The sequence below is a fragment of the Notolabrus celidotus genome, chromosome 9, assembly GCF_009762535.1.
Source record: "Notolabrus celidotus isolate fNotCel1 chromosome 9, fNotCel1.pri, whole genome shotgun sequence".
NCBI classification, from domain to species: domain Eukaryota; kingdom Metazoa; phylum Chordata; class Actinopteri; order Labriformes; family Labridae; genus Notolabrus; species Notolabrus celidotus.
Window position 1 is genome coordinate 19,186,820 of NC_048280.1, and position 13,604 is coordinate 19,200,423.

General features: G+C 39.8%; 1 long non-coding RNA gene across 1 annotated transcript in view; it reads right to left on the minus strand.

Moving 5' to 3' along the window:
• The window catches only part of LOC117819468, a 53,323-nt gene extending 44,046 nt beyond the window's left edge, over positions 1–9,277 (minus strand). Inside the window, exons 1-2 of the long non-coding RNA XR_004632553.1 lie at positions 9,091–9,277; positions 6,953–7,005 (exon numbers count right to left, since the gene is read on the minus strand). This is a non-coding gene — a long non-coding RNA (uncharacterized LOC117819468). The remainder of the gene's footprint in view (positions 1–6,952; positions 7,006–9,090) is intronic.
• Between the last annotated feature and the right edge of the window lie 4,327 nt (positions 9,278–13,604).

Genomic DNA, 13,604 nt, shown 5'->3' on the forward strand with positions numbered 1-13,604 from the left:
CCCCGTGATGAGAAACTGCAGGGAGAAATGGAACACAAGCTAGGCTAAGGTTTCTGCAGACGGTGTCATTTCTGCCACGTGATTTAGTGAATTTTGAGCAAAAATACCCCAGTTTTAAGTTGATCTCTTATCAGCTGTCAGATTTTTAAAAGGGCCAATGCCTATATGCGTCAAAATGCCAAATATCGGCACCAATAATCGGTCTATCCCTAGCAAAAACTGAACTGCAGTTCCTGTCATGCAGCGGTGCTGTTTGATGACTCATTGTTAGTTGTCCTTGGTTTACAACATAAACGCTGATATACTAACAAGCTTTGGTATAGCTCTGACTTATTTTGGCTACTGACCTACAGTACCTCTTGGAGTGTTGTCTAAAGTTAAATGAGCCAAGTCCAACATTTTATGAGTTTTGACCTTATGGATGACAGAAAATAACGACAACCTTCCCTCTGAAATTGACAAGCCCCATCGTTGATGATATATACAGTAGATGTCTGACTGCAGCGTAACTGCAGTAACCTTACAACCTAACCTTTCTAGCCCACTGAATGTGACCAATTGCTCTAAACAATTGACTGTATGTAGATTGGACAGTGTACCTTCATTTCCACCCATTGTGAGCTTTGAAGCCTGACATATTGCGCTGGTTCAGCTAAGGCATGCACAGAGGCGACCTGGCTGGAAGAGACGTGGGACTGACATGACATCCTGTCCACTAACCAAAACACGCAATGAACTTTGGAGATCCTTCAGCCAGCAGAACAGAGTCTTGTGTTGATCTGAAGCTGACACAAATGGCTGAGGAAAATTAATAACTCCTGTGTAGGTGTTTGCTTCTTTCCTCTCGCCATTCCTCCAATACACTACTGTCAGTCAATCATCTTTTTAAAATCAAATAACTAAATCAAACTAAACTTCTCAGAACAATGATCATTTTGACATACATCAGCACAATAAGAACTATAACAACAGATACAGTGTTTGAGAAAAAAATCATTTGACATGTATTTTAATGTTCAGTTTGACCTCTGTTCCATCTGTCAACATGGGGGAGGCAAGGTTTATGACCTATACTGCAGCCAGTCAGCAAAGGCAACTCTAAACGTTTGGCTTTCCAACACTTATGTGGCTTACACAATACATTCTATAGACTAAACCCATGACCGCTCTGCTTAGCGAATAGAAAATGTTCAATCTAATAAATTCCCACAAGGGGTTTTTATTTAGCCCACTATGAATCAATAAGATTCTGCTGGCTGACAGTATATTTACTGCCAGATGAACAATAATGACATGATAAGGGATAAAGTTGTTCAAAATTGGCATCGCCAGCTTGGTCTACACCTCTATGTATCTTTTACACTGAATAGTTTTATTAATGAAGATGAATATGACAAAAGCTATTAAAAAGTGGCAGCTAGGCCTACATGCAAGACACCTTGAATTGGTGTAAATTTTCTCAGGCTACAATCAAGCAGAAACCTCAAGTCTTGAGATGTGAAGCCAAAGCGAATGTGCCAAAAACTGCAGTTCCTAAAGTGTCCACTCAAGGCTGGCTGCAGAGGTACCTGAAGCCACAGACATACCTCATTCAAAAAAGTCCATCTTTAGAGCAAAATAGAATGTTTATACTCTTGTTTGAAAGACATTTTTTTTATTTGTCTGATTCTCTGCAATGTAAGAGGGGTGAATATTTTATAATTCACTATTTTTGAAGATATCAAAATTAAGAGTTTTGCATAATTAAGGGAATGGCTAACTTGAGTGACAGGCAGGCACGCTGTAGCTGTTTGCAAGGAGACTGAAGCTTGCCTCAATTCCACCTCTTTGCTTCTTGTTAGGTCGACTGAAAGTTAGGTTGAGTCAGTATTTCCAATATGGCGACTGAGAATTCGGCTCTCACTTTCAAATAATCTAGGGCAATATGGCAAGACTTGGGTTCCCCTTCTTCAATATATTGAATATATTGAAAAAACAAACTAAACTAATTACGATATAACATTAATGGCCTCCTTTGGAGTGGCAGGAAGTAAAGTCTCAACAGGGTGGGTGGGTATGGTGGAAGTGGGGAGAGGTGGGTGGTTTTGAATATTATTTTTCCTCTATGTTGTTGTTGTTGTTTTTCTTTTAGTTACTCACTACATCTGTTGACTTGTATGTTTTTTGTTATTTTTGTTATTCTTCATTTAATTGAAAAGGAGGAAAATATCTGTAACATTGAATGTTTTATTATTGCTACCTCAATAAAAAACATTTAAACCAATATGGCGACTACAACAATACTTCAGAAACTAACCGGGGATGTCATGGAGACCATGTCCATGCTTTGCACTGTCTATGGCTGCAATTCATTCACACCCTTGTTATGTGTTCTCCCTGCACATCACCACCTAGGCTGTACTGCTGTTGCCCTCTATGGCTGCCCTTCTCCAACATTCTTGCCAACAAGTGACCAGTGAGGCTGGGTTGACAAGAGTTAAGGCAAATTGGACGCAAATAGTTGGCAAGTACTGCTATAAAATATTCACATTACCTCTTAAATTGCTATGTGTCTTTCTCTCCAAGCGTGAAAATACCATCTAGGCTTCACCAACAAACCTAGAGAATGTATTTCCCTTTCTTTGGTCAGCTAACTTGTTAGCTAACATTCACCATTTTGTGATAGATATATGGCAAAAGGCCTATAGAATGTGTTTTGGATATATCATATAGGTACCTTAGAAAACACAAACTCAAAGCAGCGTTCCAGGCACAGACTGTATAAATAATGGACATAGTATCCGTGATGTCACCCATCTGTTCCTGTTGCTGTTTTGAAGCCAATTGACAGTGGCAGCCATATTGGAAATGCGGATATCAACCAGGCATAGTGTTACGTAAAGAGGCGGAGTTTGAGCCTCCTAGCCAACAGCTATGTGTTCCCGTCCGGGAGTCGAGTCAGTCATGTCCTTATTTGGACAAAAACTCGTAATCTTAATATCTTCTGAACCATCGAGTTAGAAAAAATTCACCCCCCGTACAGTGTGTGCCGTTAGAGAAATTAGCTATGTAGAGCCAAGCTATTGAACCAGGCTGTAAACATGTTTATTAATGCTGCAATGATCATCTTTTTCCCATTCATGTCTATGTGGTTTCCGGTGTTTCTGCAGCCAGCCTCAAGCAGATTCTCGATGAATTGCAGTTTATAACACCTCCGCATGGGCTTCATAGTTTGAGACCATAGTTTGGTTCCATGTCAGAAATCCAAAGGGGAAGATGAAAACAGACTTGTTGATACAACAAGGTAAATTGGAAAATCTGAAGATTTAACCAACTATTTAAGTTAAGAAACAACAAAACCCCTTTTTACCAATCTACACCTATGGAACACAGTAAATTTTCCATAAGATTCAGTAACACATCTCTACATGAAACATTAGCAGCTGACCAGCATTCATATGTTGTAAACCAAATTCTGCAGGTTATTTGTGTGTTAACAAATGCTAAGTACACAATCCTGGAGATGTACTTCATAGGCAGTCATTTTTATATGTAAATGTCAGTTTTACTCTAATTTACACCCACACCACAGGTGGAACTCTTGAGAAAATATTCTCATTTTCTCCCTTAATTTAGTCTGCCACCTCATCAGGGACAGAACAGCGGGACACGCACAGGTCTGGAGAATATTCTCAAACAAATATAATTAAATCAGAGTTTCAGTCATCATGACAGGAAAGCTAATAATGCCTCTTATTACTTTCATCACACATCAGCAGCAACAAAAACCCTTGTTCAGACACAGCCAACCGTGCTGCTGGTTTTTACTATGCTGCTCAAGTTGAATCCCCCTCAATATTTGCGAGAGTCTCTAGTGTGTTTGCTGGCAGAAGTCCACAGCCTACAGTGAGACACAGTATTCTGCAGGCCTGCATGTGCCACCCTGTGCACTATCCACCATGGCTTATAACTGACTTATTTTCGCAACACTGTTAGTCACTCTGAGCCAAAATGAGATGATGTGATGAACAAAAACCTTGCTGTATGTGTGCTACTTCTGTATGGATAAATACTCTGGACCATTTTGTGATTTAAAGTGGATCAAAGGATCATAATACTGGCCTTTTAACCACGTGAAACAGATTATGGTTAGTTGTCACACAAGATCAATTGGAGAGGAAACACTGAGCAGGTGAGGAATACAGGTCAGACAGCACCCTCTATTGACTAGAAGGGGGTACTACAAGGAAGAGGAAGAGGAATATTAAAATTTGCTGCATGTTCTGTAACAGATGACAATCTTGGTAACAATCTGCTGTTAAAATGTTTTCACTGATGATCCTCAACAACAGAGTTTAAATCATAGATGCAACAACAAGCACCAGTGACATCCTACACATATTTACAAGACTATGAAGTGTAGTCTGATCAGAACCAATCCATAGAACTGATTATAATATACCACCACTGGTTGCACTGTGTGTACACGCATGGCAGAGCTCATCACTGCAGTGCAGCAACAAGATGTCCATAGAGCAACACTATAGGGCTACACAGATCAGTGTTGCTCTGATAAGAGGTCGCAGGGATCACATGTAGGCATATGTTTTAATGGCCACAATGAAAGTGAACTTGTATTTGATAGCTGGGTAAAAGTTGAGTCACAGATTTGAAACAAAAAGGATGAGTACATATGAAGCAAACTGACGAGATTTCCTGGCTCTCGTTTCTCAAAATGTGTGACTACACAGTCAAGCCTATTCTATCTTGATTTGCATGATTTTAAATCCACGTCCTAACAGTCAGCTATATCTCTTTTAACATCTATTCTTAACTTAATGCAAAACAACACAACAACACTAAAAAGTACAATCCAGAAAATTAAATAAAATCATACGCTATGAGTCGGGCCTGCTCAGTTATACTGTATATTATAATGCTTGTGCTCATTTTATACACTTATAGTTAATCTTTTTTCAGCGGAAAATGTAGCGGTCATGTTTCCCCCCTGACACTACACCATTGAAGGAGGTTACTTCAGGTTAGCTCAGAGACCTGAAGATCTATCTTCTCTCTCACTCTCTCCCACTCCCCCTCTCTCCCGCTCTACTGGCACTGCACCAGCAGAGCGAGCTCTGATTGGGAAAGCCATATGGCAGGTAACAAACCAAGGGCAGGCTTCATGTCCACACGGTGCGGTGGCTCAGGCAGCGTGCCACCTCATCTAAAAGGCTCATCTGATCTGGCTCTGTAATCTAGGGAAGTATGTAGACCAGAGCTCAGTGTAAATATGCTACGAGCGTAACTGACACTGCACCATCCCTAGCTTGGTGGTGTGAACATTGGTTTAGTGGGGTCTTGAAGCAGCAGAGTCAGCAATGAATATACTGTCATACCAACTGGGAATGGCAGTGGCCTCAGGCAGATTGACAGTAGCTGCTGTCGTGTTCAGCGGATCTGTCAGAGCTAGTGCAGCAGTGTGTAGGCAACGATACTTTGTTCTCAATTAGCTGTTAAAAAGAAGGGATTGCCAAGTGATCGTAAATTTAAATACCAGCCCTCTACTCTTATTGTTAGGGAGAGGGAGAGTCTGCAGCTTTTTTTTTTAAATCAGAGTACACAAATAGCTCAGATTGAAATTCCTTATCTCTGTGAAAAATTTGGTTGAGCCTCCAACCATAAATAACAGAAGCTGCCATCTGCAAAGTGTGAAGTATAACAGCTGCAGGTTCAGAAATGCAGGCAATCTATCAACAATCAAAGCACGTGAAACATAATAAAAGCTTGCTCCGTCCCAACTGAATAAAAAGACCAGAGGCACTACTTCATCTTTCAGCATGTCTTAACAACAAATTACAGTCAGTGATATAACACCTCTTGAAAAAAATCAAAGAGATGACTCATTACGCAATGCTCAAAATAATAACTGGGGTATTTTCACACATCTTTCCACTGAATGAATGTCTAGACTCAAAATGCAGAGGAAGCATCGTGTTGTCCTCGGAAACATGAAGCCATAACAGACGAGGGACCATCTAATATAAAATGCATATCCAGCTTACTGCTGCCATCTAGTGGGTTCACAGTGAACATGACTTCACCAAGTAATCTGACGACAATGTGGTGTCAAATGTCTGATTACCGTTTTTCTCAGTGTTGCACACAAATACTGGCCACTTGAGACACAATGACCACAACATGTAACCCATGCACCAACCCCCCTGAACCAATCTGCTAAACTACAATCACAATTCCTGCTTTACACTCAAATTGCAGTTCTAAAACACACTACCCACAATTCTCTGCATTTGGCACAATTTTCATGAGAAAATCTCGTGTTTTCACAAGGAACACACTGTCATTCAAAATCTAAAGTTACAGTTTTTCTCGATTGTTTACACACATTTTCTGAAAGCATGCCTCATATTCTCAGAACTCTAACACAAATCAAAAAACACACAATGAGCAAAACCCCTCAGTTCTCCTGCAAAATGAAACTTTACATCAAAACAATGTTATTTCTTCTGAGATTTCCTTCATGAAAATTGTGCCAATGCAGAGAATTGTGTGTAGTGTTTTGAAAAGAGTGTGTTTTAGAACTGAAATTTGAGTGTAAAGCAGGAATTGTGCTTGCAGTTTGGCAGAATTGGTTCAGGGGGTTGGTGCATGGGTTACATGTTGTGGTCATTGTGTCTCAATGACCAGTATTTGTGTGTAAACAATTGATTAAAAACTGTAATTGCCCTACTATGCACACTGACTCATCACATGGGCAAACACCTGTCACACAGTTTTACAATTAGCAATCAGAGCTTTATTTCCCCTGCAAATTCTAACAAAAAATGCAATGTACTGCCAGGACATGTCAGGTAACATTGAAAAAATCTGACAAACCCAGGAGTTCTGATATCTAAGGATCCAGCAATGTGCTGAGGAGGGTGAAAAGAGATATCAGGAAAGATGTATTCATTACCTTTAACCTGGGCTGCCACACACAGGAAGAGACGATGTAAACACAAAGGTTGTCTGAGGAGTGAACAGAGTTGCAGCAGATATCAGATGGACAGGTTTATATGTGCCTGGGTTACTGCTGAATTGCTGTCAATCAAACACATGCGGTGAGCTTTTTACAACACAGAAAATAAGGCAGCTTCTACTTTCTGGATGTGAACTGTATTGTTGGGTGGTTTATCAGATTACACATACATACATTTTTACTCAATTCTCATTAAATTTATGTCAAGTTCTCCCGGAGAAAATGTGTTTCTTAATTCTAGGAGAAGCATAGCTTTTTGTTTATGTTGGAAGTTGAGAAACTTGCAAACATTTGAGACAAGCTTGATACAGGAAGGCATGGGATGTTGGACTTTCCATAAACTAGTCAAATGAACCAATCAGGGATTAATTGTAAAATGCATTGCTTAAAGTCTATTGCTTTAAAACAAATTGAAACCATGACATCACATGCAAAAATTGTAAAGACGAGTGTCTTTGTAAAAGAAATATAGGAAAACATGGCTCTCTTGAGGGATGGTAATGAAAAGAAGATAATTGCGTAATGGTTAGCAGTAATGTGAAGTCTTATTTATGACTTACAAAAAAGATTGTGTTCACAAGTTACACAAAACACATTTAGAGGGTTTTAATCTGACATGTTGCATTGTTTATTCTTCATTTATTTTTAATATTGTTTTATTGGTTATGTGTCTGTTTTTGTGCAGTGCCAAAACAGATGATTATTTTGTAATTGGACCCTTGTGCAAAACTCAATCTGAAACTTTCCCTCTAACAAAGCCTTTGATTCTAATTAAGCTAATGTTTTCTGGGCTAACCCCTGCTAATCATAACCATAAATGTTGGATAATGACCACCTTATATATCTATCCTTAACTTTCTTTGTTTTATTAGCTCTTTGAATTAATAAAACCTACTGTAGGTGCATGGAGAGAGAGAGAGACGATAGAGAGAGAGAGAGGAGAGAGAGAGAGAGAAGAGAGAGAGGAGAGAGAGAGAGAGAGAGAGAGAGAGAGAGAGAGAGAGAGAGAGAGATGAAACAGGAAGTGTAGGGGAGGAGGAGGCTTGGACCGGAGGCTGGTGTCAGTCCCCCTGGGTCCCATTCCCTTCCCCTCACTCCTCCCTCCTCTCATTCCTCATCTCCTCTCCTCCTCTGTCTCTTTCCTCTGTGTATTTTTCTTCCCATGATCCCTTACACAAGGCTTCCTCTGACCAATCATTATAAGAATTATTCTATCCTCCACTCAGCTCCATTCATCTTATCCTCACAGGTGGCCAAACATTAGAAAACACTCCCGCCAACTGTTACGCTGTGGTATCAGGAGTAATTCAGGGTCCTCCCTCATGAAAGGATCAGTGCGGTTCTGAGGGTAATGAGAGGCACTTCATTGACATGTGGTCTCCTGTGTTCAGTTATTTACCGAAATAACTGACTCAACTTGTGATGAGGGGACAAAATGACATAAAATGGTCAAACCTGCAGAACGCTAATCAATAAGCATCCTGTTCTTTTTCTTTTATATTCAGTCCCTAATGTCGGAATCTGCCTTTTTTTTTTTTTTTATCAGGTATTATATTTGCGTGCACTTGATATGTGAAAACGTATTACTATGGCAATATGCATGATATCAACCTGTGGGGGGAGTGGTCTGGCAGCTGGGTTTTGTTTTTTTCTTGTTACTTGGATGTTTGGTATGATACGGTGGCAGTATGTTATTTTGTTTTATGTATTTTATTTATTTATTAATTTTTCTCTTCTTCCTTCTCTTCTCCTTCTACTGTAAATGTCTTCATGTAATCCACTCTTAATGCTTTACTTAAATGTGTAATGTTGTTTGAAGACAAGATGTATAATGTGATTTAATTATTTTTTGTTTATTTTAAACTCTGTTTAAAAAAAAAAAGAAAACACTCCCTGCCTGCACACATTTTCTGACCTGGACTCTGAAACTTGTTGTCATTCTACAGCAGATTTGTGAGATATTTAAATCAGTTAAGTCATAACAAAACACAAGAACATGTGTCAATACAGTTTCAGACCCTGTTGACCGTTAGTGTAATTACTGGTATCTTTTTAAAGGTTAAAACACAAATTACCCGTCTTGTGACACCCCAACGAGTCCCCACTTTGTCCCAATCTGCTCCTTTGGTTTGTACAGCACGCCTCCCTCCACCTGTCTCCTTTTCTCCTTTCTAATCAGGCGTCCCTGCCAATCAATTTGATCGCCATGACAACAATTAATATGACGCCCCCTCTTAAGCACTGCCACCACTCCCGCCACCAACTCCTATAAACAAAAACAAAAAACAGGGGAAAAAAGAAGCTGAATTCCGACAGCTCGGGGATATGATGAGGGGGGAGTCCTGTCAGAGACCAGAGATCAGATTAGGGACTGACGCACACACACACACATACACACACAAAACACAAGCCACAGCACATCTCAGAGGCAGCAGGTTGCTTTTGGTTAAACCTTAATTACATGATCTCCTGATTTCTCTAATTGATATGGTATGACTATGTAATTAATGCAAAAGCAGAATACCAGCAGCTCTCCTAATGAATGGATTTATTTGATTAGATATCCTCCTGCATATTTATGTATGCTGGTACACAGAGGACAGTGAAGTGTATGAAATGGTTGTTTGCGGTTGTTGTCACAGTGTTGCTACCCACTGGCATACCACAAGTATAACACTGAATGTGGCGAGAATTCAATTTACAGATACAAACAAAAAAAACATAATGTTTAGAAAATGACTGTGTGACTCTAACGAGGCTGTGTGTGATGCAGAACACTGGAGGAAAAATTAATTGAAGCATACTCTTTTACAGGAAGGTGGCGCTATATGGGGCTGCTATATACACAGGAGCCGCAGTTAGTAGTTTGCATGAATAAAGATAATCCTGAGCAGTGTTTTTGAACTGACATAAACAGGAAAATTACTGAAAACAAGAGTTTCCATAGTTTTAATTTTAATTTGGTTTTAAAAAAAAACTCACTTCTGTTTAAAGCAGCAGTAGAAAAGCAGAAATTTCCTCCTTGTGGTCCCTCACAGACATCTTACTCTCATAATGGACACACACATACACACACGGCTATAACTTTCTTTGCAAAGGGTTCAACTGTGACAACTAAATGTAAACCCAGTATCACTTAATCTCTGCACTCGTAACAGTCACAGGGAGGCCGGATATTTGGGGAGAGACTGAGGTTGACAATTCACCTCTGGGGAAGAGAAATCATGTCTCCTGCTGGAACCAAAACGTCCTCGCTGCCTGCTGATTCTAATACACGTCTTCTCTTGTGAGATATCTGTAAGGGAGATCAAGTGAAAGCACATGTGGGTCCTGACCAGGTGTGAAGAGGCAGAGTCATCGGGTCTCTCCCATCTTTCACTTCGCCATAACTGCAACACCCAGACTCTGCTCTGACAGCTGATCTGAACACTGTTCTTCCTGTCTCTGCTACTGACTGAAGGTTAGCAATGAGAAAAGAGAAATCCAACAGACAAGACTGACAGACAGTTACCACACAGACCTATGTGCAGTAATGGTTTCAATGGCAGGGTGAGGAAAGGATTCAGAGGAACTACCATTACATCAGGAAAGGTGGTTTTTGACACATTGTAAAGGTGTATTCTCTTTATAAAGATTTTTTTTATGTTACTTTGATTGACCAAAACTACAACATCTACATGACAGGGATTACAGCACTTGTTCAGATCTTTCTCAATTTAAGGAATTGGCTTGCCTGATACTTGACAAAATGTCAGGAAAGAATTTTCAAACCTGGTTTTATGTCTTTTGAAATGTGGCATAAAAGTTGCATGTAATGCTTTTATAATCACAGAAAGATAGATTAATGGAACAAGAATGTTGTATTTGTACAGGATAGGGTATATTTTAAAAGTAGGCCTATGGGGAAATGACTTTCATCTCAAACTGAGAAATAGAGGTTTCATTTGGGCCTATGTGACTGAAAATGGGGCGTATAGCTGATTACTATGTAGCTTCGCTGGCCTTCTAACTTGGAGGCCACGAGGGAGGTTAAGAGTAAAACATAAAAACACCAGGCAAAGCCACCATAAAACACAAAACACAGCTTTCCATAAACTAGGTTCAGGGTAAGCTGCCTTTTGATTTAATTTGTCCACCGCAACTATTTCACAGGACAGACAGGAGTTCTATAGCATTAATGAATGGAGGAGTGCTAGTGGTTAACTAACTTACCTCTGAATAATGTGTTTCTTACGGGGCCACTCGGGCCACGCGTGATGGATTGCCTTACAGAAGCCGGGTCAATTTAGCTAGGCTGGGTTTCCCACCAAGTCGGCAGCAGACAGCACCGGGAGAGCCTCCACCTCTGTCACGCGGCCTGGCTGTAATTAATCCACCAGTGCGAGGCCTTCTTCACTCACACCGCCGAGCGCCACTAACAGCCAATACGGAGTTTGGCCTAAATTACATCCCCACCTCCTTTAATTTGGCTAATTGTCAATATGTAGCCTACCTAAGAGGAAGAGAAAGATCGCGACATGAACAAGTCCCTTTTCAACAGACTACTAGATCTATGAGACAGAACTGGGTTTAAAACGGTATTATTTTAAAGGTACAAATATCTTACTCTATCTTCAACGAAGACTGAAGAAATAAATAAAAAGTTCTAAAGACATGAATGTTATATAAGTAAAAACTGACAATGAGCGCCACAGACTGGCTTTATTTTACCCAAGGGTTTTCACCAGGAATTCTTGATCCATTGGGCCCACCATCATATCCCAGTCAGGGGCGTGCCCAGAACTTTTTGAACCGGGGTGGCCCAACTGAGGCTCTCACATAGGCAGAGGTGGCCAGTGCACTTACAAATAAATGACATTTACCCTTTTCTGTCTTCACAACCTACATTCATTAAAGTATCAAACAGATGTTATATTCCTTTTGACTTAAAAAAAAAAACATGACAAAGTGGCATACCTCTTCTAAGCTTAATTCTTTAAGGACTTACAAAAGATGTTTTTCAAAGTCACATTTGCGGGCACTAATACACTAAGCTCCAATTTTATCTTTAAAAGTATATACTAAATAACTATAACACTTTAATTTGTATTATGTCTTTAAAAAATGAGAAAAACATTAATTTAAGTTCAAATATAACCATATTTATGGTTTAATAACAATAACACTCTTCGGTTACAACAAAACATATATATTTTGTGTCATTGTCCAACACTTATGAGCGTTTTTCCAGTGAATAATGCAGGGACAGGAAGCTACCATTTTGATAGAACGACCCTAATACACCCCTCTGGACACGCCACTGATCCCAGTATCTACGTATAATACACATCCACTGCACTTAAGACACCATGAAAAGCTATTTATAACTAACTTTTGTGCAACATCTTGACAATTGGGAATCGCTAAACATAAGAAAAAATGTGATATGTTTATATAGTACTATCTATTTACATTCACCAAGGTAAAGAGAGGTGCACTATTACAGCTGAAAAAACAAAACTGTTTTATAGTCTCCGCTCATCTTGTATCAAACTTAGCCTCAAAAGTTGTATTAGTAGTATGAGGAATTTAAATTGAATATAATCAAAGTCAGTCAGTGACCTTTAATGTACTGTTTAAGTATTATTGTAATCAGGTTACATGAAATCAGAGTACTTTTTCAAGAGTAAAAACATGAGTCAGTTTTACTTACAAGCCACTGTACCCATCTCTTCACTCTCTCTGCCTTATCCTTGTACTCGCCCTGCACTCTCAATGCGGGCTCACTTCACTCTTGCTACATCCCAGAGGAACCAATCTATACCCCCTTCTAGTTAGACAGCACCAGCTTTGAACCAACAACCTTCTTACTTTGAGGCAGCACTTCTACCCATCACATCACTATGCTGTCTGTCAGTGTTCACTTGTTCAGGTTTAGTTACTTTTCAGTACATTATGGTTAAAGTGTGGCCACTGGCCAGACTTCAGTGAGCAGAATCCACTCTCAGATGAACCCCACCTCTATTCAAACCAGCAGCCACCTCATTGTAAGGCGTTGGCGGCACCACACTGTGCTGCTTTGAAAGGCCTACTTGTTCAGGTTTGACTATTTTCCAGTGAAATAATGGTTCAAAAGCATGCTCTTGGCTTAATTCAGAAGCAAGTCATCCTTCAGTAGACACTACAATATGATCTGACTGCCCTAATTTGAAGCTGTTGGTATTAGCCTTCAACATTCTTTAACTGGGTGAGTTGTGCTCATCCTTCTTTTTAAACAAAACTAGTTAAAAACCTATTTCCCTAGCCTGCTCTTTCTCATTCTCCTTCCTTTCTTTCTCTTTGATATCCTAATTTTTTGGGGGGGGTGCTGACATGGCGCTCCAGTATCACTCACTTGACTCTTTGACTGCTGTGAGATGATTCCTATTGCGGGGTGGGCTAAACCATTTTTTACTTTTGGGGTGAGAGGGGACTCAGAGAGACCCTCTGCCTTTTTTGCTTTTTACTTTACTTTCAAAGTTATAACTTAGAGAGAAAAAATCAAATATATGTAGCATTGTGATTTCAGGTCTATCGATGTCTCCCTTCCTCTACTGATTCCCTGGATAGT